Raw genomic sequence first — 26,189 nt, 5'->3', positions numbered from 1 at the left:
AAAAGTGGGACTGAGCCGGGGCCCTGCCGGGGCCCCCATCCTACCGCAACATTGGCGGGATGCATTATCCCGTCGCGGCCGCAGCCGCGACGGGAGATGCGCCTGCAATGAAGTCAGGCAAGCTGACAGAAGTAGCAGCCAACCACAGCGACGCTGTGACTGGCTGCCACTTCCGTCAGTCATAGTAACTCCATCTGGTGACCCCTCGCGCGAGAGGTCACCAGAGGCAGTTACTGTCCCTGGTGACCCCTCGCGCGAGAGGTCATCAGAGGCAGTTACTGTCCCTGAATATGCCTCGACATATTTCGAGGTTTATAAAAGATGGCTTTGAAAGTACACATTTCAAGCCATCTTTTATAAAGCTTTGCCGACGGACAATTTTGTCCGTAGTCAAAGCTTTATAAAAGATGGCTTGAATTGTGTACTTTCAAAGCCATCTTTTATAAACCCGAAATGTTTAAAAAAGATGGCCTGAAAACTAGGCAAACCGTAGGGTATGCACACAAATATATTGTGTGCGTACCTTACTATGGTTTGTGTACTTTGCAAGCCATCTTTTATAAACTTAGAAATGTTACATAACATTTATATATATTTGTGTGTATACCCCACAATGTTCGTACCTTTTAGGCCACGCCCCTCCCACAAGCCACGCCCCAAAATGAGACCCCCCCTCGATTTCTTACCCCACTTAAAGCCCTGCACATATACCATTTCTCCTACCAATTTCGGGGAAATATTTTCAGTGAAATCTCATTAGGGGAAATGGTATTCGAAGCACGCTACTGTAATTGATGGAAACTGCCACGAAAGTTACTATTTTATTAGCAAAGTGTGGTATTTAAATATTCACATTTATAATGCTATTACCTCACTTGGAAAATCCTCTTTGTGAACAAGGCTGGTCTAATGGTCCATTCAGATCTGTGCCATTTACGAAGGCATAGAGAGCATATTGAATTGTGCTAGGCAAATATGTACAGCTCGGCATGGATTACGCAACCGCCCAGTGATCACGTGATCAGCGCTACTAGGGAGCGGGTCATGCAGCTACCACTGCATGACACGGCATGCGTTAATACTAGGAATGAGACTGCGCACCCACCGCTGCGCGACGTGTTCCTCAATGCAGCAAATTTAATTGTAACATGTAATGAGGGTTTGATCTCTTTTCCCATTAGGGAAGTCTTTCAATCACCCCCTGCGGACATGCTCTGCTAATCAGGGTGATTACGAATCATGCCACGGCAAGAAACACTTATTTTATAATTGACTTTTTTCTAAATTAAGAAAGAGGAAATTGATGGGGAAGTAAAATGGCAGCTTATGCCAAATACCAGAGCGTCCACATCCTGTTTCGTAGGCATGGTGAGGCCAGGGGAGTACGGTCCCTGGATTAAAGGGTGGCAATTCCTAAATGATGAATGTAAAAACAACACTTGAGGGGTGACACCAGGCTTTGTGACTAGATGATTATCCCGAAAAATATAAGAGGACTTCTGAATTTCTCAGGAAAATGTTTTGCATTTTACAGCTTTCAATAATAATCAACAGTGGCAAATGGAGATATAATGACATCTCATTAAAAAAAGCCTTTATAGAAACGCTAAACATCAAATGAAACTTGTGGCTTATTCCCATTGCAGCTATAGAATCGTCCCGTGTAGCATCCAATCCAAGAGCGGGTGAACGGCCAATCAGTTTGCTCAGAATGCAGGCAGAATCCCACGATGGTAGACTGCATCACTTTGAGCTGTTGGCTGCTCCAGCTCGTCCTTTCACTCTCTGCCTTCCCACCCGGCCTATTCCACCGAGTTTCTAAAGAAAAAAAAGGAACCCTTACCTGCCGCTGCCGCCATTTCCTCTCCCACAGCTGCTCCACAGCCCTCACAGACCCCAGCAATAAAATTCAAAGATACGCTATCGTTAATGCTCTCTTTGTGATTAAAATGGTCTCCATGTTAATTGCAGTGCTTTCTTTTTTAAGTAAAGACATCACACACATGGCACATTTAATTCTTTATTCTAAAAAAAAAGAAGGAAAAAAACAGACGTTAAGACCTTGGACATTTTCACTAATGGCAATGTTAATGTCTCTAACAAGACGTAGCAGGTGGGCACAAACCACTTTCCTACTAACTCCGTCAGCGGGCCATTAGCACCCATTACAGCCTGAAATGGAAATCGGCTCTCTCACAGCTGTTGGGCACCTAAATCTATCGGAATGCTTGGTTCATGAGCTGTAACTGATGAGGCAAGCCGGAGGTCGAAGCATTATAAGGAGGCCTCGTCCAACCCCTTTCCTTTTCTCCCATAATGTGCACTATCTAGCTAACATCCTCGTTCTCTCTCATCAAGCCTGCGTTTTAAGAGTTTAAAAAATATAAATGGTAGATGTATTCTGTGACGATTTCGACCATCCGCATGGGGAGATTGCCCTATTCTGAACTTTTTTGATTTTTTAATAATGAAAATTAATGATGGGATACCGACCTCCGAGAAATGTGTGCAGCAGTTCCACACCCATTTAATCTGCTTCCCATAAGGAAACGCATTGTCAGGTGTAGTAGACACAGCCTACAGCCGCTGTCTTCCCCTGTCATATTCAGGTGAAATGTGACAGCCAAGGGTACATCAAAGCAGTCCAAGAAAGGGGAAGGCACACCTTCCGACAAGCATGAGCAGCCTAATTTAAATGTCAAAGGCTCCATGGATCTGCTTTCTTTTTGTCTACTCAGGCTGGTGGAAGTGCATACTAATGAGATAATTGTGGCAAGCCTGCTGAGGGGGCTTGGTTGCCGGATAGACACCAGGAAAGGTGGGGCTAACACATACTTTGATATGCAATGAGTCAACTTGAAGCTAGTTCCCACCCCTCTGTATGAAATGCAGTGAAAGGCATTTCTGGGTCCACTATTTACCATAGGAAAACCCCTGCAGAGCTGACCCCTTTCAGAGGGGAGAAGTATGTAATTTGGGAGGGACAGGAAGTCTGCTCCCAGCACAGACTTCAAGGGAAACCTGCACTCGAATCAAGAGTCACAGAGGGCTCAATTCACCAGTGATACACTTTGATCTACAACAGACAGGAAGATTAGTGGGACTTAAGTATATGTTTTCACCCCTTATCTGTCCTGTTGCAGAGCACTCTGGCCCTAACCTCATGCATAACGGAAGATTGTTGGTGAGGAACCAGGATTGGTTCATTAAGGTAGGCTTAACCTATACCAATACCTGGGGCCTATTTGGCTTTAAACGAGGGCTGAACCCCTCACTTAGAGATGATCAGATGACTTTGAAAGGAGTAAGAAGTTCTTATTTGGACCCAGACTGAAGGTACAGTCTACCTTACATCTTCTGCCAGTGAAGAAAGGCCAGGAGTTCCAAGGGGAATGCAAGATCCCTCCCCTAAACATCTCCCAGGGAGCAGAGGGAGATACTGGACTCAGAGGACCCATCCAGCAGCTCAGAACCAATACCCAGCCAGCACACAGCATGCTCTGCTAGGTTCTGCCAGCAAACTTCCTAGGTGGGAAGTGCTAGAGATTCTCTGGACAGAGGACAAGACCCTTGCTTTTGGGCAGTCCACCTTGAAAGGATGAAACAAGCCCTGCGAAGAAGCTAGGAGGAGTGCCACACAAGCATCATCCAGCGTCCATCTTTTAAGGACATTTTTGAGACAGTTGAGTCCTCGAACTGCATCCAGCTGCACCGCTTACAGTTGTCAGCCGCAGTCGCCATAGCTACCAAGCCGCATCAACCAGCATTCCAGATCCGCCAACCAGCATTGAGACAATGGGCCTCATTACACGGTAGGCGGTGAGCCATGGCGGTAGCGCCATGGCTCATGCCGGTAAAATACCGGCACCGCCTTGGCGGAAAGGGGATTTACCGCCCCATTCCAAGGTTGGAGGGGCGGTAAATCCCCTTTCCGCCATTGCCCTTCCCCATTCCCATTTCTGCCCCATAGGGCTCTATGGAACTGGGGAAGGCGCTAATTACGGCACCGCAATTTTGCGGTGCCGTAATTAGCTCCGAGGTCCCTTAGCGGGTTGGATTTTAACACCTGCAAGAAGCAGGCGTTAAATCCTCCAACCCGCAAAGGGACCTCGTAGTACGGCGGTAAGGGTTAACGGTCACCGTTGCCATTAACGGTGACCGTTAACCCTTACTGCCGTCCGTGTAATGAGGCCCAATGATTCTTGGCCCGAGCCGCCACGTCAGACAGTCTACATACGTCCGTCGAACCTCGCTTGCCGAACTGCCTGCCGCCTGGTACCTGCAGCTGTCTCTGGAACCGCCTCAACACTGTCAAGCACCAAGAACTTCCTCAGCACCAGGTACATTGTGGTTCTCTCCCCCTGGTCCTTCTTTGAAGGCCCCTAGAGACAGTTACGACCCTTTACCCCCTTGTTGCTGGAACCGAATAACCTTGAACAGTAAGACTGATTACTTTACCAACTACCATCCTGTTAGTCTCCATAGTTAATCCCTTTCCTTTGTGAAACTGTCTCTCCTCTGTGCTCCTTTACAAGGTGGGTCGTATTTGTAGTGTGCCAGAACTGTCTGTTGTAGTAATAATAAAGTACATATTTGTTTACAAGCTTGACTGGACAGTCCCTTTTATCATTGGGCATTAATTGTATTTTCACTTTGTTGCAACTAATCAACAATCCACGACCTTGCGGAGATAAGCCTGCCGTTCCGTCCACGTTACCAAAATTTGACAAGGAGGCCTTATAATTAATTTGTATTCAAATCTGTTCAGATCCCTTTGGGATACTAGAGGTGTGGGGTTGATTGATGATTTAGAAACCAATATTCATCCTTGGAACACTGGTGCCCCGGAAGTTGATTCCTCGCATATTCAATTACCACTCATGCCATGTCTACCTCACAGCCACTTTCAATTCCAATGGATGCTTCAGAGGTGAGTGCCAATCTTTGGGCTTCTATTTTTCCATAGTAGCCATCTTTGATATGATATGATAGGGCATTTGTAACATGCCTATACAAAAGTGTTTCAAGGCACTAGGAGGCAAGGAAGGGGGAACAGAGGGAGGACAGAGACGACGATCTTACTAGGCCATGTGACATTTAGATTGCACAAGTGCATGGGAGGGGGTAGGGGTAAAGGGTCAGGGAAAAGGGGAGGGGGCAGTGCTGTACATGGGATCAAAACAATAACAAGAAGTGCAGCCAGCAGGTGGCATGTGCAAGGGTAAGTGCAGACAGCAGGTGTCCAAAAGTACAGGTAGGGGGACTGTGGGTTACAGATACAGACCCAAGTCCAAGGGTTGCGGGGAGGCAGTGCAGATGTGCAACTGTGCAGGTAGGGACCGGGGCACAAAATCAGAGGGTAGCCAGGTGATCAGTGCAGTGTCAGACAGGAAATCAGCAGGGGAGAGGCAGAGAGAAGGCAGAAGCAAAGAGGTAGGTCTTGAGGTGTTTCCGGAACCAGAGATGGTTCTCCTCAAGTTTCATAGAGACAGGGAGGCTGTTCCAGAGGGAGGTCCCAGATGAAGAAAGAGATCTACCACCAACTTGTTGTTTGGAGAAGCGACTGACACTGGGGGATTTGGAGGTGGAGGAGCGAAGAGCTTGAGTGCTTGTATTGCTTTTATCAGCATATTTTCATCAGAGAAAAGCACATTTTCCTCACACCATCAGCACCCTAGACATTTTACTGGCATGATAATGACAATGAAACCATGAGACCTGGTCGTTCTGGTCAGTAACATCCTGCAGTCTTTTGTAAGAGCTCGCCCTTTGCTTCAGCTGTTACGAACACCATTAAGGGCACTATGAATCTCACCAACAAAACACCCTACATTGCTCCCATCCATCCTAATACAGTCTTTAATGGTTGAGTCAAGCTCCATGCAGTGGTTTGCCTTAATGTGTATCTCTGTGGTTGTAAATGTTACCCCATTGTATGTTCTCTGAATGCTGACTGTGTGTTCATGCCAGACTCTGCATTCCACGATAGCCGTTCTGCTGTTAGTTGTTTGCAAACCCCATTAAAACCTCAGTGTCCTTGACTGCATTCGGAACCCTCCAGCTCCATCGGTACAATATCCCAGCGCCTTGTTCCCGCTGATACACGCCGAGTATCCCTGTCAGCCTGGCGGGCGGGAAGAAGGGGAGGGGGGGGCTGCGAAGAAAGCAAGACACATCTCGGGGATTATCTGAAAACAATTTGCTGAGCCGAGACGAGGAGATTACACGCTGTGAGTGAGTCTCTTATACCATCAAAAGTCTTAATTTACTTCTGCATGTGTGTGTGTGGGGGGGGGAGTGGTTGATGTGTGGTGCCTTTCATTTCAGCGGAGAGGACGCTGCGGTTTCATCTCTGGATGCCAGGCGTTCGTTGGGCGGCATCGGGCGTATTTCTTAGTTTTTATCAAATGGAATTTCTGTCCGCCTGCAGCTCTGTATTTTGCTCTTGTTCATAATGCTTGATGCCCTTTGCTCATTAGAAAAGTTTTGAGGCTACAAACCGAGAAGGGTACTCAAAGAAAGTATTGTGTATCTACTGGCGCGTTGCACATAAATACAATCGTGCCTAATAAAGAGTGTTGGTTTTTATTTGCAGGGTGTGTTGTGCCTGTTGTTCTCCTGCTGGGGTTCTACTTACACTCCTCAGTCCCTCCTTCTCATCTGCCCTCTGTTTCTTTTGCCTATTCTTTGCTATCCTGTCCTAATACTTCAGATTGAGAGTTAGCTTTGAAGAGGTGTGTTGGACTGACTGTACCAAGTCAAGGGGTGGACTAGGAAGCAATATTGGCCTTGGACATGGTTTTCGAAGCTGCTCCATATTACACCATGGGAGCGAACGTACTGACCTCCTCTACGCTTGGATTAAGTAAGGTAAGTGTTGGATTAAGGGCCACTGCGCACTCCAAATAAATGTGAACTCAAACATTCATTAAAACAATCCACTTTAGCTTCAGGGTCTGGTAAATGGGACACTTAACCCAGACTATTCAAAACTAAAATAAAGAGAAGCCAGAAACCCGGGCGCTGGTGGATTTATTTGGGGCAATTGTTTATTTGACCTATATCGGCAATAAACATAACACCTTTTCAATTATCAAAAAAACAAAACATCTCTATTCAGTTACAGAAAGAAAAAACACTTCTATACAATTACAGTAAATGAAAACCACAGTAAATGAAAACCTACAATAACCCATTGGACAGCAGGTGCCATTGCTTTTACAAGGTTATCCAACATTTGCATAATATCTCAAAAACTTGTATAGATTCTCTAAATTGGGCATCTCTCCTGCTCCAAGCCAACAATTCTGGTGTTGTGGCTTCAAATTACTGTGCCCCCATTGGGTCAATTACTTGCAATCCTGAGAGGAGTTATCCCCATAGAGTTCACTAATGGAATGGGTCCTTAAATTACTCCATTAGGATGTAATGTTTCCAGAGATTGCCAGTCACATATACCAATTTTCATTGAACGTTCCTCATTGGGATCACTATTTGCCTGCATAACATCCCCAAAATACATATAGCAGATGCTTCAATGATGAGGTATTTCAATATTTTCCTCATTAGGATGACTTATCTTGCTGTTTCCACCAGCAACATTTCTCGTGCTTGTTGCATGTGTGTCTCTTTATAGAGAGTATAAAGTAGTTGAACTTAACAAAGTGACATAGAACATGTGCTAATAGTGAGTAAGAACTTACTGGAAGCTTTACAGACAATTATTTGCTTCTAAGGGATGAAGATGAGCGAAGTAAGAAGTGGTTGTGTTGAATAGAAGAGAGTTTCTTAAAAGAGATGTGTGGGATGAGGAGAGAAGTAGAAGGGGGTGTGGTGACTGGAAGAGAGAGTTTCTTCAACGGGATCAAGGAATTGTCGAAATTTTGCGGTATCCAAGCTGAGTATCGGATTTATTAGTTATACTGTGTCACAATAAATGAAGGACTAAAGAGCACTCTTGCTCTAGATTGTTGTCAATGGGTCTTTATTGTTGCTCGTGGTTCAGACACGTGTTTCGAACCCACAAGGGTCTTTATCAAGGCTGTAGTATTTATAAGTCATACCACAGTTTTAGCAGATTGGTAATCAGTGTCAGGTTGATTTGGTGACACACATAAGACAGCCCCATTTGTGCATGGAATGTGACGTTTTGCAGTGTGATAGGGTTTGGTGACCGGTGAGTGAGGTGGCATGTACATATTTATGAGGCGAGATAGGTGATACAAGGTTGGCATGTGTACACATTTTGTTTGAACAGTTCAACATATAAATTCACAATTGCAAATCATTGTTAATATTTACATCATGTTAGTGAAATTCCACACATTGGTTGGATATGACGGTGCACGAAGGGAGAAAAAGAGAACACCGAATTTGAGTGAGTGTCAGAGTTATGGTTTGTAAAGCTATTGCAAATTGGATCATATGTGTTGACCCAGATAAAGCTTACCAAGGTCTGTGTTTCTAAATGGCCTGTTAGGTGAGGCTTGATGCCAGGGGACTTTCCTTATAAAGTTACACTGATTAGTGATCTGTGGAGCAAATTTAGACAGTATTAGTTGTTATATATACAATGGGGGCTGCGCACATCATGCGCAAGAGAGTTGAGGGTGGGGGTGAACGTTGATTCTTGAATTGGCTATATCTGTGCTACCATGATGTGGTAGGTATGGTGCCACTTGTTTCTAGTGTAGCCCATGTGCTTGTAGCCCAGCAGTGAGTTTGGGGGCTTGTTGCGTGGTGGTTCCTTGTTGGTGAGATGAGTGGTGGTTGAGTGGTGCAGAATCCTACGTTCAGCCTGTCCGGATGCCGAACAAGGGATTAGCCGTATGACGTGGATAAGTTAGTCTTTTAGTTTAATGCAGGCAGATATATTCGTTGCTTAGCAAGCACATTCACTAACGGCTGAGACGCAGCATGTGGATCAGATCACTGAGGGCCCATAGCGGTGGGTCTGTATAGGTCGGCACGTTCGCCTTGGTGCCAGCGTGCAGTTGGGTGGTGACCATGGGGGATACTCCAGTTAAATAGCTAGGTGCAAGTGCTGGGGAGGCGTGGTGAAGGCCATGTGGGACACTCCTATTGAGATGTTAAGTGCGAGTGCTAGGGATGCGGCGTGAGGAAAAAAGTGTTCATTGTCCGCAGGAGTTTTACAAAACGTGACGCGGATAAGTTGTCCTTTAGTATAATGAAGGCAGATTTATTTGTTGCTTAGCAAGCACATTCACTAACGGCTGAGACGCAGCATGTGGATCAGATCACTGAGGGCCCATAGCGGTGGGTCTGTATAGGTTGGCACGTTCGCCTTGGTGCCAGCGTCCAGTTGGGTGGTGACCATGGGGGATGCTACGGTTAAAGGTGCAAGTGCTGGGGAGACGTGGGGTGCTGTGGAGGCCATGTGGGACACTCATATTGAAATGCTGAGTGCAAGTCCTGGGGATGCAGCATGAGGAGAAAAGTGTTTATTGTCCGCAGGAGTTTTATAAAAGGATTGGACTTAACCGAGTCCCTAAGCCGGGAGGTCCGTATTCTGCTGCTGTCTGCGTCTGCCGTTGCCGGTGATCGGTCAGATCTAAAGTAGTATGCGTGCAGCAATTGGCTGCGCTGGGCAAGCTAGTGAGTAGCTGATTGTGATCAAAGATGTGATTGGCTGAGCCTAGTCAGGTGTACGGCCTCAAATGGTGTGTCAAAGTCAGTTGCCATGCAAAAGGCGATTCCATTGATTCTGTTATTTTTTAAGTTCCAGTCCTGAAGGCTAGATATAGATAATTTGGGTTTATCAATTGTTAAACTTGGTTTGAAGTGTAAACCTCAATCGATACAAGGTAGATGAGGGTGTCTAGGCTACTGTTCAAAATTGAGTAGGTATATTTGTAGGCAAGCAGATTGTAAGTAAGTGCATGCCTGTGGTGAAAGGGCCCAGTGATTGCGGGTTATGGGTGTTCAGTGCCCCTTAATGAGGCTGGAGAGAACATGCATTGTTAGTATTTATGAGATGCTGGTCATCCTAGAGTGATTGACCCTCTGTTGGAAGGGTTGAGCTGTGTATTGGCAATATTAGGCCTGCAGGAGGTGTCTGGTACATGTGTGGGGAAAACCTGTCTGTGGGCTGATCAGTAATAGCTGCAATGGTGGATTATATTGAGTTTATGTCCAGTGTTTAAGGCCAGTTCCATTGATCTGGTTTTGCATATGAGTCGTTCTTAAAGAGAGCGTGCCTGTGCTGGGTAGTGTTGAAGGGGGTGGTTTAGTACTGCCCCCTTGTTGAGGCTGAATAGAATGTGCAGATGGGGTATCTAATGGAATACTAATTATCCTAGTGTTGTTCAGCTCTTTATGGGAAGGGTCTGGCTGGTAATACATAGCTGTTAAGGCAATATCGAGCAGGTGAAAAATGTGTTTATACAAATACAGGGAGCATCCTGTGTACGAGTAGATTACTGATATTTACAAAACTAAATTAAGCTCATGTTCACTGTTTAAGCCCAGATCCACATTTCTGGTATACATATGAGTCATGTTTCTTCTTGTTACAGCATCAGTTCTCGATTTCCGCAAAAGAATCATATTTGACCACATCAAGACCAACAAACTTGCTGTCCTTTATGTTGCCCATCTGATGAATGTCTTGCCAGTGGATGGTCAATGGATATCTGGCGTCCGATGACTTGAGCAAGTTCAGATGTTCTCGTATACTAGTCCTGAGTTCTCAAATGGTACTACCAATCGATTTGCATTTCCACACACAGATAATCGCGTAAACAATATGTTTTGTTCTACAATTGACAAATTGCTTGATACAATGGTTATGGGTGGTGCTGAATTGGACTCGATCAGTAGTGAGTGCGTGGGGGCACATTGAGCAAGTTCCAAACTTATGGAATCCCATTTTGCTCTGTTTGTTAAGCCAATAGTCGTTGGTTGGGGTACAGGTGCCATAAAGGATGTGCTGTGCATATTCTTGAGAGTTGGTGCTCTTGGATATGACAGCTGTCGCCTACTGGAAATTCAGTTTTGAATCTCGTTGTTGATGGATACAATATGCCAATGTTTTTTGTAGTATTTTCTGATATTTGTAGCTGTCCTGGTTGTATTGTCTGACAAATCTGATTGGTTCCTCCTTGGACTTAGTCTTCTTTTTGGTTGGAGTAGGTTGCTTCTTGGAGTTCTGGTGGCTTTGGTAATTGCTGTTTCAATGTTTTCAGGTTTGTAGCCTCTGCCCAGGCACCGGTCCTTCAAAAGGCTGCATTCTGCCAGGTAGGTTTCGTTGTAACTACAGTTTCTCTTTGCTGGGTATTGAGCATGATGTAAGAATGGCAATTGAGTTAGCAGTGTTTGTTGAAATTACACTTTGAGTATGTGTAAGGCTGAACTAGAGTCAACAATGGGATTTTTACAATAATATTAGAATTACATTGAGAATGGGTTATTAGAAGAAATAGAATTTGTTTGATGATTTTCAGTCTGTCTCTTGAGAGCTTCAGCTCAACCTGCTATGTGTCGCATGTTGTTCTAGTTTGCACTTTCTTATTTCTCACACCTCAATATTGTATTGCTTTGTTATGATTTGTCCTGCATTATGTTTCTTTGTCTGTTCTTGCTTCTCTTTTGCCTTACACCCTCTACATTCCTCACATTTATAAGGCCCACTCGACCACCACAGCGACAGCAAAGTCACTGCAGAACAGGGGCAGCACTTAAGATATGTCCTTTGTATCAAAACTATAATATATGATATACTGCAGAACCTAGACAATAACTCGATGCCGCGCTTAACTTTGCATCATCAGTGATACTGAGCTGCATTCAGTTAATGATACATCTATTAACAGCACAGCACCAGCCCCTCTTACTAATGCTCTATCGCTGTATTCAGGCAACGATTGTATCCTGTATTTAAGCCTTGCTGTGACAATAATCTCTATTTGCACTTATTCAGTAATTTTGTGATGCTTGCAAACTTTGCCCTGCCAACCATTTGCTGTTCTATGCAGGCTACGGTTCTACACTGCTTCTAGCCTCCCGGTGGGCAAAGATTCTTAACTGTACTTAATAAATGATTGTGTGATGCACCTAGCCCTTCAATGTCAATGCTCTATCAATGCATTTAGGCTATGTTTCGATGCCGCTTCTAGCCTATCCACTATCATTGATTCCTAGTGGAACCCAGCTAATGATTCGGTGACGCACAACGCTAACGTTCCAATGCTGCACTATTTTGCCTTTGCATTTAGAATGATTTTTAACTATTTTGCCTTTGCATTTAGAATGATTTTGAACTATATTTAGTGAAGGATTTTGTAATAACCGTTGCATTAACAGTGAGGTCGAGCACCACATAGTCAAGGATTTGGTGCCATACTTAGCCTCTTTAACCCCATTTATTAGTGATCTATCTAGCCCTTGCTGGGTTATTCGATCTTGCGTGGCTTTCAACCGCATGCAGCTCTTCAGTCCCAAAAACGATGCACACTCCACAAGCAGCCTTTGACTCAAGGATCACATCCTACAACAATGCGCATTAGCAATAGTCTACCACCATACTACACGGCAGCGACATGCCTACCGCACACCTTATAATACCTTCACCGGCTAGCCACAGACGTCCTTTAGGCATGACCAAAACCCTCCCCAATTCCAACACCATTCTGCCTTCACTATTTCTCCCTCAAATGCTGCTTGTTGAAAGCTCCAAGACCCACTTGACGACTGTAGAGAAGGAGCCAAGTACCCCCACCTCAACCAACTCACCCATATTGCCTATTTGTTGGGTACCAGAGGTTGAGACACGTGCAGTACCAGTGAAAATACCATTACCGAGGATAATTCTAGAGGCAAGGTTCCCATTGAGAAAGTCATACCAGCATACAAGAAAATATGAAGATCATTTGAATAAAATCCCAGAAGAAGCAGGACCAATTAATGAAAGAGCAGATTGGTGATGTCATAAAAAGAAATACTGACGCACTGAGAAGTGATTCAAGGACAAGAGAATGTAGATATTCTATAAGGCATCAAGAAAGTATCAAAGATAAGTGACATCTCGGGCTCGGGGTGAAGACACATGCTACAGAAACAATGAAGATATCAAGTCATTTTACACATGTACAGATGCAAAGATACGCAAGCAGATGAAGTATTCTTGAGCCTAGCTAAGTAGTGAATAGATTGCTGCATGCACCAACGTATACATATATAGGAATCAAGTGAAGAATGGATGTTTCCACAACATATTATGGCAGAGCTGTGCCAGAGAAAGAAGACCTTTTTCCAGTGTGTTGCAGTTGAAAAAAAACAACGAAATTACAGAAGTGAATCGCAGAAAGGCGAGACTGGACCAGCCCCAAGAAGCCAAGGTCTTCTCAGACTGATATGAGCAGACATTAGTTACAATCGTGTGAAACAATTAAAGTCATGTTCAGTAGGCATGGACAAAAACAAGAAAGACGTCAGAGTTTCATTAAATAGCAGTAAATGCACCAGAGCTCAAATTTGTGGTCTTCAGTCATGTGAATGGATGGAACTGGACAAACATGATGAACCACGCCTACACAGAGAGGTAGTGTGTGCCTCCACTCCCTTGTGTTTTCCGTGCAGACCACAGAGGTGATGATAGATGATATGCTAAATGGTGGGAAGCTATGGTTATGACCTGCTCACCAGCACCTGGAAGTCCAGCCTGTGTGCTTCTAACCTGGGTGGAAAAGTACTGACAAATGTAAGAGTGCTATCCAATGGTAGGGGGCCACATGATTGAGAGCCCTATAGTTTGTGCAACCTATTGGACGTCATGTATTTAGTGACATTCATAGTGACTTGTTTAAAGGATGGGCGTAGTAGTCCCACCTGATGTTAAGGAGCCTATCACTTTTCCAGTCTAGTATGAAATGTAAACCTAGATGTTCCCTTTAAGCCTATTAAATTTGCCACTAGGTCTTTGTAGTTTGTCACATAGGATGATGTTAGTAAGGACTTAGGTAAATGTCATCAATGATGAGTTTTTACTATAAGTATGATGTTTTCTGGTAAATACGAAGAGAGACTTGCTATGAGACGTCTGTTGATGTCTGTTGTACTCCCAGTTTTAGACCATTGATAATAAAACAGTCAACTTTGCCAGCTTCCTGTGTCATTTTACTTATTAATGTTTGAGTAACTTCTGCATCCCCATTCATTTCAAAGGTATTGCTACCTCATCTTAAAGGGCTTGGTCGGCTGTCCCGGTTCACCTCTGCCTCCACTAAAGTTTCACCGACTCAGCCTTAATGTACTTGAGTGCCCAACCAAGAGCAAGGACGACAACAACAGATCAGTAACTACAGTCCTCTGTCGGGGGGGAAATTCTGCCGGGGTCGGCCGGACCGCCCGCAGACCTCCGGGCAGGAAGGCCCCAACTCCTCCCGTATATCCCAAAAGAGATAGAGTATGAGACACACGCAAGAAGCAAGGTGACTCTGCTGTTTATTAGACAAAACGGCAGGGATGGGTCAAGGAGCGTACGCGTCCGTCCTGACACACACACAATCGTGGGGCTCGCAGGCCCTTTTTACCTTAGTATGACGCGCTACTTGCGTCACTTGGAAAGTTTTAGCAAAAACCTATCTCCACTCTGGATTGGTTACTCGAGTGGTAGGGTTAGTATAGCGCACATATAGAGAACGGTGTTATTGGCTGAGAGTTAGTCAGGTGGTATACCTGGGCTGTCCCTTCAATTTGATACATGAAAATTGTTACATGAAGACCTCTGAGGATTGGTCAATGTGAATGGCGTCAGTGATAAGAACCCCAAGTTCTAATTGGTCCGCTCGCGAGCCTCCCAGTCTGGGACTATCGCTGTTCCCAGCTCGCGGTGCACCTGTCATTTGCAACAATGTTTTAATATGGGTAGGTGTAAACAATGTGAGGATTTATTCATATGTTGGGAGGTCGAATACTCCCACTGCTGCAGATGTCCAAATGAGTCTTTTAATTGTATCTGCCTGTGTCTCGAAACGTGGGATTCAGGCGTCTCCTTCCTCCTGGGCTTGGCATCTTGTCAGGTTTGACTTTGTCACATGAGGTGGGACCGTGTTTGAGGCAAAATTCAACACAATTAATATTGTTTTTCCTACTGTGTGCCTGGTTTATCTTGCAGGTGCGACCTTGGCGTTGGCTTGCAGCGTGTGAGATTGCAACATCGTGCCCTTGGCGGTGTGCTTTCGCCGGGCTCATTTTGCATGGTCAGCAACCCAGTTCTTGCTCACTCAATGTTCATGGAAGCTTTTGCCTGCGGCCTACTTGGGCCTGGTGCATAGGTTGGACCGTTTGATGCAGAGCGCTTTAGGTTACGGTATCATATTGCTTTGTCCTCAGTATCGTGTCCCGTTATATTCTTCATTATGGTACATGGCTCTTTAGAAGAAGCGTGAGCAAGCCTTTTTTATATAAGTTCATGATGCGTCTTGCGTTTCTGCATTTTGAAAGCCTATGTGGAAAATAATAAAGATGTACGTCCGTGAGTATGTCTGTCGCCTACGTCATAGCACTGAGTATATTCTTTGTGTAGATTGGTGCGGGAGTGTCCGGTGTGTATATTTGCACAGGTGTGCTGACCATTGGCTAAGTCGTCATGGCATCTCTAACGGCGTGTAGGTTTAGTCGAGTTGGTCCGTGCCGCAGGTGTCGGCATGGACAGGGCGGGCTGTTGGGCAGGTAGATGGGCACATCCGTATGTTCCTGTACCAGGGTATTTGGTCGTCCGGTAGATAGGCAAACTCCTCTCGTGGCGGGTGTCTGGGCCGTGATCCTCTAGGCCAAGCGCGAGAGGGGAAGGGCGGGAGCCTGTTTTTCCATTCTCCCACTTCAGTCCCCCCTCTGGTCGACTTGTCGACAACAAACATATCCTTTTCTTTATCTCCTCTTACTCTCCATATTTTAGTTATTCCTCCCAAATGTCCATAGTGGTTAACATGGTCTTCGAATGACCAATACATATATTCACAGGTTCCTCCAGGAGTGCAGTATACCCATTTCCCTATGTAGCTCCTTGGGTTTCTTGGGTTTTCGAGCTTCACAGATGGTGGGTCCAGGTGGTTGGTGATGATCTGGTTGCGCAACTTCTCCCTCTCTTTTATTATTGTACCTGTGTGTTGGCCGTCATCTGTTGGCATCAAGAGGTGTATACCAACCATTTCGATCATCTCGTCTGTGGTGCGTGCCTTCCGGGCCTTCCAAAATCTTATTATGATAAGTGCAGCTCCAGCCAAAATAGTGCATCCAACTATAATCTTCAGTCCATCTGACAGCCAGAATGGCATCCATGACCATAATATTGAAAACCAGCTCTCATCCTTTTTCACACCTTTACTTTCATCCATCATTTTTGAGTGCATCTGGGCCAATTGTGACACAGCTTCCGTGAGGGTACCATTGTCAGCATCGTTAGCAGGAATGAATGTGCAGCATGATTGTCCTATCTTTGCGCAAACTCCTCCTTCCATTGCTGTGAGGAGGTCCAGTACATATCTGTTCTGTAGTGCAACCATTCTTACTGCTCGCAATTCCTCTTTTATTGCATTGAATCCATTTACTGTAGAGTTGATTGTCATCATTAGTTCCCACCTAGTTATCTGGAGCCATTTTGCATTTGCGTAAGCCTGCAGTCCAGGATGTATTATTGAGGAGAAGAACATAGCTGCTCTGCTGAATAGTCTGTGTTCCGGCGGTATTGAGGTCAGTGCTGTTTCCGACCTTCCCCACAGGTAATTTCCTGTCAGAGGTTCTCCTTGTCTTTTCCTTCTGTTGAGGACAGTGTCGTTGCCGTTGCGTCTGTTCTCTGATCCATTTCGAGGCTGTGCAGATCTCTTCTTCCTTTTGTTTCCTTCATCCATCTTGGGGAAATTCGCCATGTTCACATGCTTCTGGGGTACCACTAGTGATGGTACATTAACGTGTACTATAGTGCATACACCATTCCACGAAGGGGGCAGTGTATGATACGCCTTTTCTCCACAGGCCCAGTAATGGTCCATTACCACTGCTGTTCCTGCTCCCCCCTCAGGTAACTCCATCACGCTTTCACAGTTGGTGTTGTATCCTACATCCACCTCTCCTTTATGTTGGTAGCATACCTTAGGCACAGTTAACGGCAATATTGTTATTGGGTCTTCATCCTTCTCTATCCACATGAGCATGGGTACGTACTTGATCCAAGTCGTCCAACATCTGTGGTTGTGTGCATCGATAGTTGAAATAGTTTCTTTTGTTACCATGTTGCTGCCAACCACTCCTATCTCCCATTTGTTGTCCATGTACACCTTCCCCGTTATCGTCACCAGTGGCCTCTCCCAACATCCTGTTTTACCAGGAACTTCAGTAGCGTACCAATCACATGGTAAATACTGCAGTGTTACTTTCTTTGTTTCCCCTTTTTCAGGACCACTTGTTATGTATCTGAATGCTTCAGTATGTAAACTGCTCTTGTGGTAACTCAAATAAGTCTTGAGGAAGTTGTTTTCATATGGATATGTGTCTCGTGTTTTCCACACCAGTTGCACCACTGTCCCTTGAAATCTTCCTTTCGTTTGGAACCGTGCCAAGTATATTATGCATCGTGCTGTCTTTTCATCTATTTCTGTGGCAACGAATGTTCGAGAAGCGCTCATGGCGTATGGTATTAATGAGCAAACGTAGCAGCTGTCTTCTGTTGTCTGCTTACCGATTTTGGTCATGTGTTGGTACCACATGTTGTTAGAGACGTGTGCTGAATCTTGTACATAGTTGTCAATGCCTTTATTATCTGAGTATGTGCTGCGTTTAACTCTATTTTCCTGGTGTGGGGTTTTACTAGTACCACCTGACGTAACACCTGTTGCAGCTGGGGGTGGGGGTATGTTAGGTTTGGGTACAGCAATAATATCAATAGCATAGCTGTACTGCCCTACAGAGGCAGCCAAGAACCCAGTGATCATTAAAATCCCTATCAATTTTATTACAAATGCTAATTTCACCGGCATTTTGCTCTTACCTTGCTGCAGTCCGGCAGCTTATTTTTGCGACGTTACAGTTGCCCGCCTGAAAATTCTTAATATGCTAGTTATTAAGGTTAGTTATTGTTATTAAGCTCTCCCTATCAAGTAGTCATTCAGTGCCCAGGCGAAGAGCTGTTCCCACGCCAATCTAAGCGATCTATCTCTTAGGGCAGGCAAGTATGGTTGGAGGTGGGGCATTGAATGTTCTATGGCCAAGAGGAATGCTGTGTAGTAGACACGTACCCTCCTTCCTTTCAGGTACGTTGGCCGTTTTATTTAATATACAAATTGGTGTGACAATTCTTCCAGGTAATTATCGTCTGAGGGTACCATCTACTCCTGGGCAGTGAATTAGTTAGTTATCTACTTTCTTAACAGTACAATAATACGCTTTACCTGCATATGCGAGAGAAAAGAAAGAGAACATTCAGGTGTTTACATGTGTATATGTGCAAAAACAATGTCCTTCAGTTCAGTTATGACTACAGTGGGTAGGGGTCAATGGGCAGAGGGTTTGGGGCTCAGGCTGGCCGAAGTCTCTTTACCCTTTGATCGTGTAACCATGGGGTTGGCGGTATGGGGATCACCCCTTTCTTTTCTAATAGTTGTCTCTGGGGAATCTGGGGGGCGGCAGGGTATGGGGACACTTAGGCTGTTAGTTGTGGGAGAAGTCTCTTCCTCCGTTGGTGACGCTGTTGTTGTTCTTCCTGTGGCCCTGTCGGTGGCGCTGGGGCGGGTCTGGAGTTTGTAGATCTTTACGTCGTGTAGATGGTTCCAAGCACGTTTGTCCTGTAACTTTACTGCTCTCGTTGATACCTCTTCTACCAGATGGGGGCCAGTGAATCGTGGACTGTTCCACTTTCTGTTGAAATTGCGAAGTAGTACGTGGTCACCTTTAGCAACTTTGCACAGTCTTTCCTTTTCCAATTCTTTATCCACGTCTTCTTGTTGGTTGCTGTTAGACCCGCCCCGCGTGCGCTCGAGCTGTTGAGACACTAGTAATCAAAGAAGACATATATTGGTACATTTCGTCACCTAGAACACTCGCAGTGCTCTCGTGGTCAGTAAATGCTCTTGATGTTGGAATTAGGGGAAGGCGCATTTGACGTCCGGTAACCACCTCGTGAGGGGTGAGGTTGTGGTCGGACCCTGGTCTATTCCTTAGCTCAAATAGGGCTAATGGAAGGCAATATAACCAACTCTTCTTTGTTGTTTGCTGTATCTTTGCAATTGCCTCCTTTAATAGGCCATTCAGGCGTTCACATACACCGTTGGCCTGTGGGTGGAATGCACATGCAAATTTATGCTTGATGTTCAGCAAGGATGTGATGTGCTGGAACATTTCGTTTGCGAAATGTGGGCCATTGTCTGACCTTAACACCTCGCACACTCCCCACCTGGGGAAGACCTCCCTCACTAGGAATTTAGCTGCTCTAAATGCATCTGGGTGTGAACAGGGCCCTGCTTCAATCCACCTCGAGAATGGGCATACTACTACAATCATATACCTATTTTTTTTTTTTTTTTTTTTTTTTGATGTCTTAGTTTAGTGATAAACTTTTGCATCATTGTGAATCGTATACGATATCAAAGAAGATGTAAGAAGGGCTTTACAATTTTCTTTGCTTGAGATCCAGAATGTTAGACAGAAAGCGGACAACTGTAAATATGTATTTGTTATTTGTTCCGCTGAGGATAGTATTCCATCTTTCATCTTCGTCCAATTCTTGTGAAGCCAGGTCGAAATGGGAACCAAATTGCCTGCGTTGAGCTGCCAGCGCCGGACACTCCATGACTAGGTGGAATATGGTCTCCGGTATGGTTTGAATTTCGCAAAACCGACAGTAGTTTCTTGCTTTGGGGATCTGGTTTGTTGTGGCTAAATAGTAGTTTGTCGGCAGGATTTTCAATCTGATTCTCAGAAATGTTGATCTAATCACTGGATCGGGGAATAATCGCAGGTATGGTTGTGGTTCATTTAGTTTTCTGTTGTCCTTGTTACAGTATAATGTCCGCTTATAGGAGTTTTTCTGTTCGATGGTTTTGATCCAGTCATTTTGTAGGAGTTTGACTTTGGCATGTTGGGGGCGCTTCGTTAAAAGTTCTTGAGATATTTCTTCTTGTTCCATTTCCTTAGTGATAGATCTTTTCCATTTTGATAGAACTGTGGTATTTAAGGTCGCCGTTTTAGTTTTGAGGATGTTGATTGCTGGTGTCTTGTCGTCCGACAGGAGTTTACGATAGATGTCCAGACGTTTCCATCGTACTATGGAGCCGATAGATTGAGTTGCAAGTTCGTACCTTATTCGCGGCATGGGGTACGATTTTGGTAGTGATAGAATCTTACGCCAAAATATAGACTCAAATTTCGTCCAATTTACTTCTTGTGCGTTCAGCATTGTTTCAGTGCCATAAGTTATTATTGGAATGTAGTACGCAATTATCGGTTTAAATGAAAACTTTCCGAATTTTCTGTGTAGGATGCAGCCTTGGCGTGCTAATGTTTGCGCCTTCTGTTCAATTTTGTACAACCATTCTGCTTCTGTATTTGATTGGTTAATCGTGATACCAAGATACTTGAATGTTGTCACGTTTTCCAACTTGTTTCCATTGATATTGAAGGTGGGTTGTTGTTTAACTTTATTTTGAAATTTCGTCAATTGCATGGATTTTGTTTTAGTGATATTGATTGTTAGGTCATTATGGGTCATGTAGTTGCTCAGAGCTGTGAGTGAGAGTTGCAGTCCATATGGGGTTTTGTCCATTAAGACGATGTCGTCTGCATAAGCCATTATGGATACAGGGGTTGAATTGATTTTTGGGGGGTTTGCTCTATTATTTTTCAGATGTTGTTCAATATCTGATGTGTAGAGGTTGAAAAGAGTCGCTGCTAAAGGACATCCTTGTTTTAGCCCGTTAAATGTTGGTATTGCTTCAGTGGTCATTCCTTGTTTTGTGAGCCTGACTTTAATTGAAGTGTCTGAGTATAGTAGTTTGATGGGCTCAAGAATGTTCGGAGGACAGTTCCATGCCTTAAGCTTCGCCCATAATTTTTGCCGAGATATTGTATCAAAAGCCATCTTTAAGTCGATGAACACGGCGTATATCATGGTCCTGGTGTTAATCGCTTCGTGTTTAATGAGATGGAGAAGAAGGAGATTGATGTTCGTTCCAAGATTGGGAGTAAATCCAGTTTGCCGTGTTGAGAATCTACCTGTCGAGTTGACCCAGGCAGTGAGTTGTTTTAGTAGGACTGATGCAAAGAGTTTCCCTAAAGGGTCGAGTAAGGCAATGGGGCGGAAATTTTGTGGGTTGTCACGCGGGCCTTGTTTGTGTATGGGGACTAGTGTTGCCGTTTTCCAAGTAGTAGGAATTTGGATGTGTAAGTTTATAATATCAATTATCTTATGCAGAAAGTTTGCCCATGCCGAGGGATCTTGTTTGAGCATGGCATTCGAAAGTCCATCAGGGCCCGGCGCTCTTGAGGTGTTCAGTCGATTGATCATGAATAGAAGATCTTCGTATGAAATGGGTACTGACCATTTTGTGTTGATTTTACTTTCCTCTTGTTCAGGTGAGTGAGGAAGAGCTGCATACATAGTTGCAAAATGATTGACCCATGTCTCCTTTGGTACGTTGGCTGTTAGCTTTTGTTGTTTTTGATGATTTTCGTTCAGAAGATTCCAAAGTTCTTTGGTATTATTCGTCCGATATGTTTTCATCCTTGTTTCTGCATCTGTTTGTAGTAATATTGCCTTTTGAGATTTTTTCCAGTTGTTGTAGGTTTGTTTTAATTTGGCAATCTGAATGATGTTTCCTGGTTGTCTATTTTTCTTGAGCTGTCTTATCTGTTTCGCCAGCTCCTTTTTTTTTTGTATACAATCATATACCTATTTCCTTGACATACGTTGATCATATCAACGTAGTCAATATGGAGATGTCGGAACGGTCCCTCTGGCCGGGGTATAGTACCTCTTATCACCTTCAGAGTGTGGCCGGCCGTAAACTGTTGGCATGTGAGACAGTTGCTGATAAAATTTGACACATGAGAATTTAACTCGGGGCAGAACCAGTCTTCCCTAATTCGTGCCTGTGTGGGCTGGGTAATGTAGTTGGCTCAGGGCGGTGTTCAAAAGTGCCAATGGTATTACAACCTTTCCAGTGTCACCCTGGCGCCATAGTGCGTCGGTTGGTGACATTGTGCATCCTCTTTTTACCCATATTTCTTTTTCGGCCATTGGTGCAGCCGCTTGTAGCTCCATAATCTGTGTGACTGGGAGATGGGTGTACCCTTCTCTTCTCAACATCTCCTTAGCCATTCCCCTCCCTCTCCCTCTCTGTGACTCTGGGGGGTTCCATATCTCACCAAAGTATGCAGCATACTGTAACGCTCACCTGATTCCCGTAGAGGCGCCGGTCTTGACTGGGCGTATACCGTATCTTCAAAGGTGATGTGTAACACACGGCTGGCTCTTTGGGCTGGACCTCTGTGCACTGTATGTCTGACTCGAAGGGTAAGATGTCTTAGGTAAGTGAACGCCGTGCTCTCCACCTGCCTCGGGGCAGGGTGCTGTAACCAGTTTCTTCACTGGATAAGGGGAGCAGGCCTCTTGACTTCAGAGGACTGCTGTCCGTCGTTTACTGCACGAACGGTAAGTTTCGAGTAATTCTAATGTCTTTAAAGTCTTTAGTAATGATGTTTCTTGTTTTGCAGGGTTCCGGCGATGGCGGATGACGGGCTGAAGTGAGTTGAAGATGGAGCCCGTGTGATGAATAGAAGCGCCTGGAAGCACGTAAGTAAGCGCTTGTTGCCTGCTTCACGATGCGCTCTAACTGTCTTTTTATTTTGCAGGTACAAGTTCGGAGCGGCTGCAGGGTGCCGGAATACCCACTGGGTTAGATGTGGAAAGGAGTAATGGCACGTGAGTATTAAAGTTCCCCAATGTCTTTAAACGCACCTTGTTTTGTCTTTCAGATGCGGGATGCAGCGCCGAAGGCCTCCGGAGCGTGCGAAGAGTTGGTAAGCTTTTGTCTTTCAGATGCCGGAATGCAGTGTGAAGACCTCCGGAGCGCACGAAGAGTAGGTAAGCCTTTGTCTTTCAGATGCCGGAATGCAGCGCGAGGCGTTGGTGACAGCCGATGGACCAGGTAAGTGAAGAGCTGTCACTGAAGACCGTAATGCTAACCTGTTCTTTCTTGTCTTTATAGGTGTTGCTGAAGACTGGATTCAGGATGGTAAGCCTTTTTCCTTAGGCCCAGGATCAGATGCAGAAGACACGATGAGCGTTCTGCTGCAGAGGATGCAGAATAACGCAAAGCAAGATTCATCCATCGGGTGTGGTTTAAATAGCCTCCTGTAGTGCTTAGTTGTCTCCTTCCACAGCCACGCCTAGGTAAGAAAAGAGTTCCTGCTTTCCAGAAGAGTTCCAGTGTTCTGAATCTAGGGAGTGGCTCCTGCCCCACCCAACAGGAAAAGTAGTTCCAAACAGAAGAGGATCAGAGGCTCAACTGGCAGGCAAGTAAGCAGCATGGTCTGCTGCAGGTAAGTCCACCCAAGCATTATGAGCCCGGCGCTTCCAGCGCTGGGACTGGGCATATTTATGAGCCTGGTGCCACTGGCGCCAGGACTGGGTCCAAAAGGTCCCAATTGGGACTGGTTGGCACTCGGAACCTGGGTTATGGATCTGCTTCCAAGGGAGTTGGGAAAACCCTGACCTTTTGGAAGCAGAGATCATGACACATACTTCGCATGTGCGTCTGCTGCTGCATTCCCTTTTGAGATATGGTCTTCACCATTGGTGTGTGTGGTGCATTTTACTAAAGCTAATTCTTGGGGGTCATTTATTACTTCAATTAGTTCAGCCAATAGGAGGGCATGTTGCACTGGAGTGCCATCAGCTCTCCTAAACCTTCTTCTTCTCCATTTCGACAGCCCTGAGTGGACAGTGGATGTAACATACGCGCTGTCGGAGTATATGGTCACTCGTTTGTCAAAGCTTTCCTTCAACGCCAAGATCAGTGCAACTAATTCCGCTGCTTGAGCGGAGTAATGCTGTGGTAATTGTACACATTTCATGGCCACACACACCGGTACTTCCATCATTTTTACCACTGCTGCCCCAGGCCTCCTTACACCATCCCTTTGGTCGATAGTTGATGACCCATCAATGAACAAGAGCTCACCTCCCTCTAGCGCGTTTTCTTCAACCTTTCTAGTACATGAGTACATGTCAGTTATTTGCGTACAGTCGTGGGCATAATCTCCCTCCTCAATTACTTCTGCTAGGAACCTTGCAGGGTTGACCGTGCTACATCTAACAATTGATAGTTCAGCTCTGGATAAGATGATCTCATAACCTGATGCCCTTTGCGTGGTTAGGGTGGACTTAGGTTTATTCAATATGGCAAATAGTGCATGTTCCACAAACAGTGTAGTTGGGCACCCCATGGTTATTGCTGATGCTTTCTCTACCGCAAAAGCAGCTGTGGCGAGACCTTGTTCGCAAGGGAAATGACCTAGCATCACAGGATCTAAGTGGCCGCTGTAGAATGCTACTGGCTTGTAGCCCATGCTTGTTTTTTTGGCCAACACTGCTTTCATTACTGCTGAGTCGCAATGTGAAAATATAAAAAATTGTCGCTCATAGTCTGGGGATGCCAGTACCGGAGCAGTTGATATCGCACCTTTCAACTCATTAAAAGCCTCTTTCATTTCCATTGTCCACCTCAGCTTTTTCTCCCCTTTATTAGCTTCCTTTAACGCCTCAAGCAGGGGCCCTATGTATGAACTGTAATCAAATACCCATGCTCTACAGTAGTTGCATAGACCCAGGAACTGCTGCAGTTCCCTCACTGTTTGTGGCACTGGTGTGTTTGAAATGGCCTGTGCTCTTTGTGGTGCAATCTTTCTTCCATGTTGGGATATGAGCTGACCAATGTAAAGTTCCTGTTCTTGACAGTACTGTAACTTTTCCATGTCTACCTTGTAACCTTTCTCAGCCAATATTGTCAACATCTTTAAGGAGTCCTCTCTGCATGTTCTTTCGTTTGTACTGCAAATTATTATATCATCGACATACTGCAACACTGTGCTTTCCACTTCAATGTTACCCAAATCCATCTGTATTACTCTGTTGAAAATTGAGGGTGATTCGCAATACCCTTGTGGCAATCTAGTGTGTTTCCACTTTGTGTTTCTGTAAGTGAAGCTTGTCAGATCTTGTGAGTCTGGGTGCAATGGTATTGAAAAGAATGCATTTTTAAGGTCGATCACTGTAAATCGTGATGCTTCTGCTGGAATGCCACACAATATTGTGGCCGGGTTTGCTGCTATGGGATACTCTGCTTCTACTATGTTGTTCAAGGGCCTAAGATCCTGTATGAAGCGCCAAGAACCCCCTTTAGCCTTGCGCACTGGGTATACAGCCGTGTTACATGGTGATTCTGAGGGGACCAATATGCCATTATTTATAAGGGCGTTATGGTTTCATATATGCCCTCATCTGCCTCTTTGAATAGTGGGTACTGTTTCACTCTGCGGAGTATTGCATCTTTTTTCAATTTTATCCTTACTCCCCCTATACTTTTTATGCACCCCACGTCATAGGGGCTAGTAGTCCACAGTGATGTGGGTACATTTGTCATATCCTCCTTAAAGAAGGGGACTGGGGTGCATGCGGGTGCCTCAAGCGCCATTGCAATTTTCTGTGCTACTTGTTTGTACGCCACTCTTAGCCATATTTCCACACTCATCATAAACACCATTTCACCTTCCTCCTTTTCATCTGAGAACAGCTCCTCATCTGACACCTGGGTGAGTCTACATCCTTCCGCTAGTGCTATCACTGCCCTCCATGCCCTTCCTTCTCTGTCTTGGGCATGCACAGCAATGTAATCAGCTGTTGCTATAATGCTCTCAATGTCCACTGGAACCACCTTTCCTTCTGGTTCATTGATTGGTGTTTCTGGTCTGAACAGATAGGCTGCTGGCCTCCTCCACATTTTCCCTCTATCCCTGGAATCCATGCAAATGGCATGTCTGTCCCGTACTGGAAGAGCTCGACATCTACTGGCTCCGCCCTAATCGCTGTTTGTCCGCAGTATGCTTGCATAATCTGTGCCGTGAGCAGGTTAATCCCTGGAGTGGAGCAAATTATGCCGTCCTCAGTAAATGAGATTGTC

The sequence above is a fragment of the Ambystoma mexicanum genome, chromosome 3q (assembly GCF_040938575.1).
Source record: "Ambystoma mexicanum isolate Mex_15411 chromosome 3q, UKY_AmexF1_1, whole genome shotgun sequence".
NCBI lineage: Eukaryota > Metazoa > Chordata > Amphibia > Caudata > Ambystomatidae > Ambystoma > Ambystoma mexicanum.
This window is presented reverse-complemented; position numbering follows the sequence as displayed.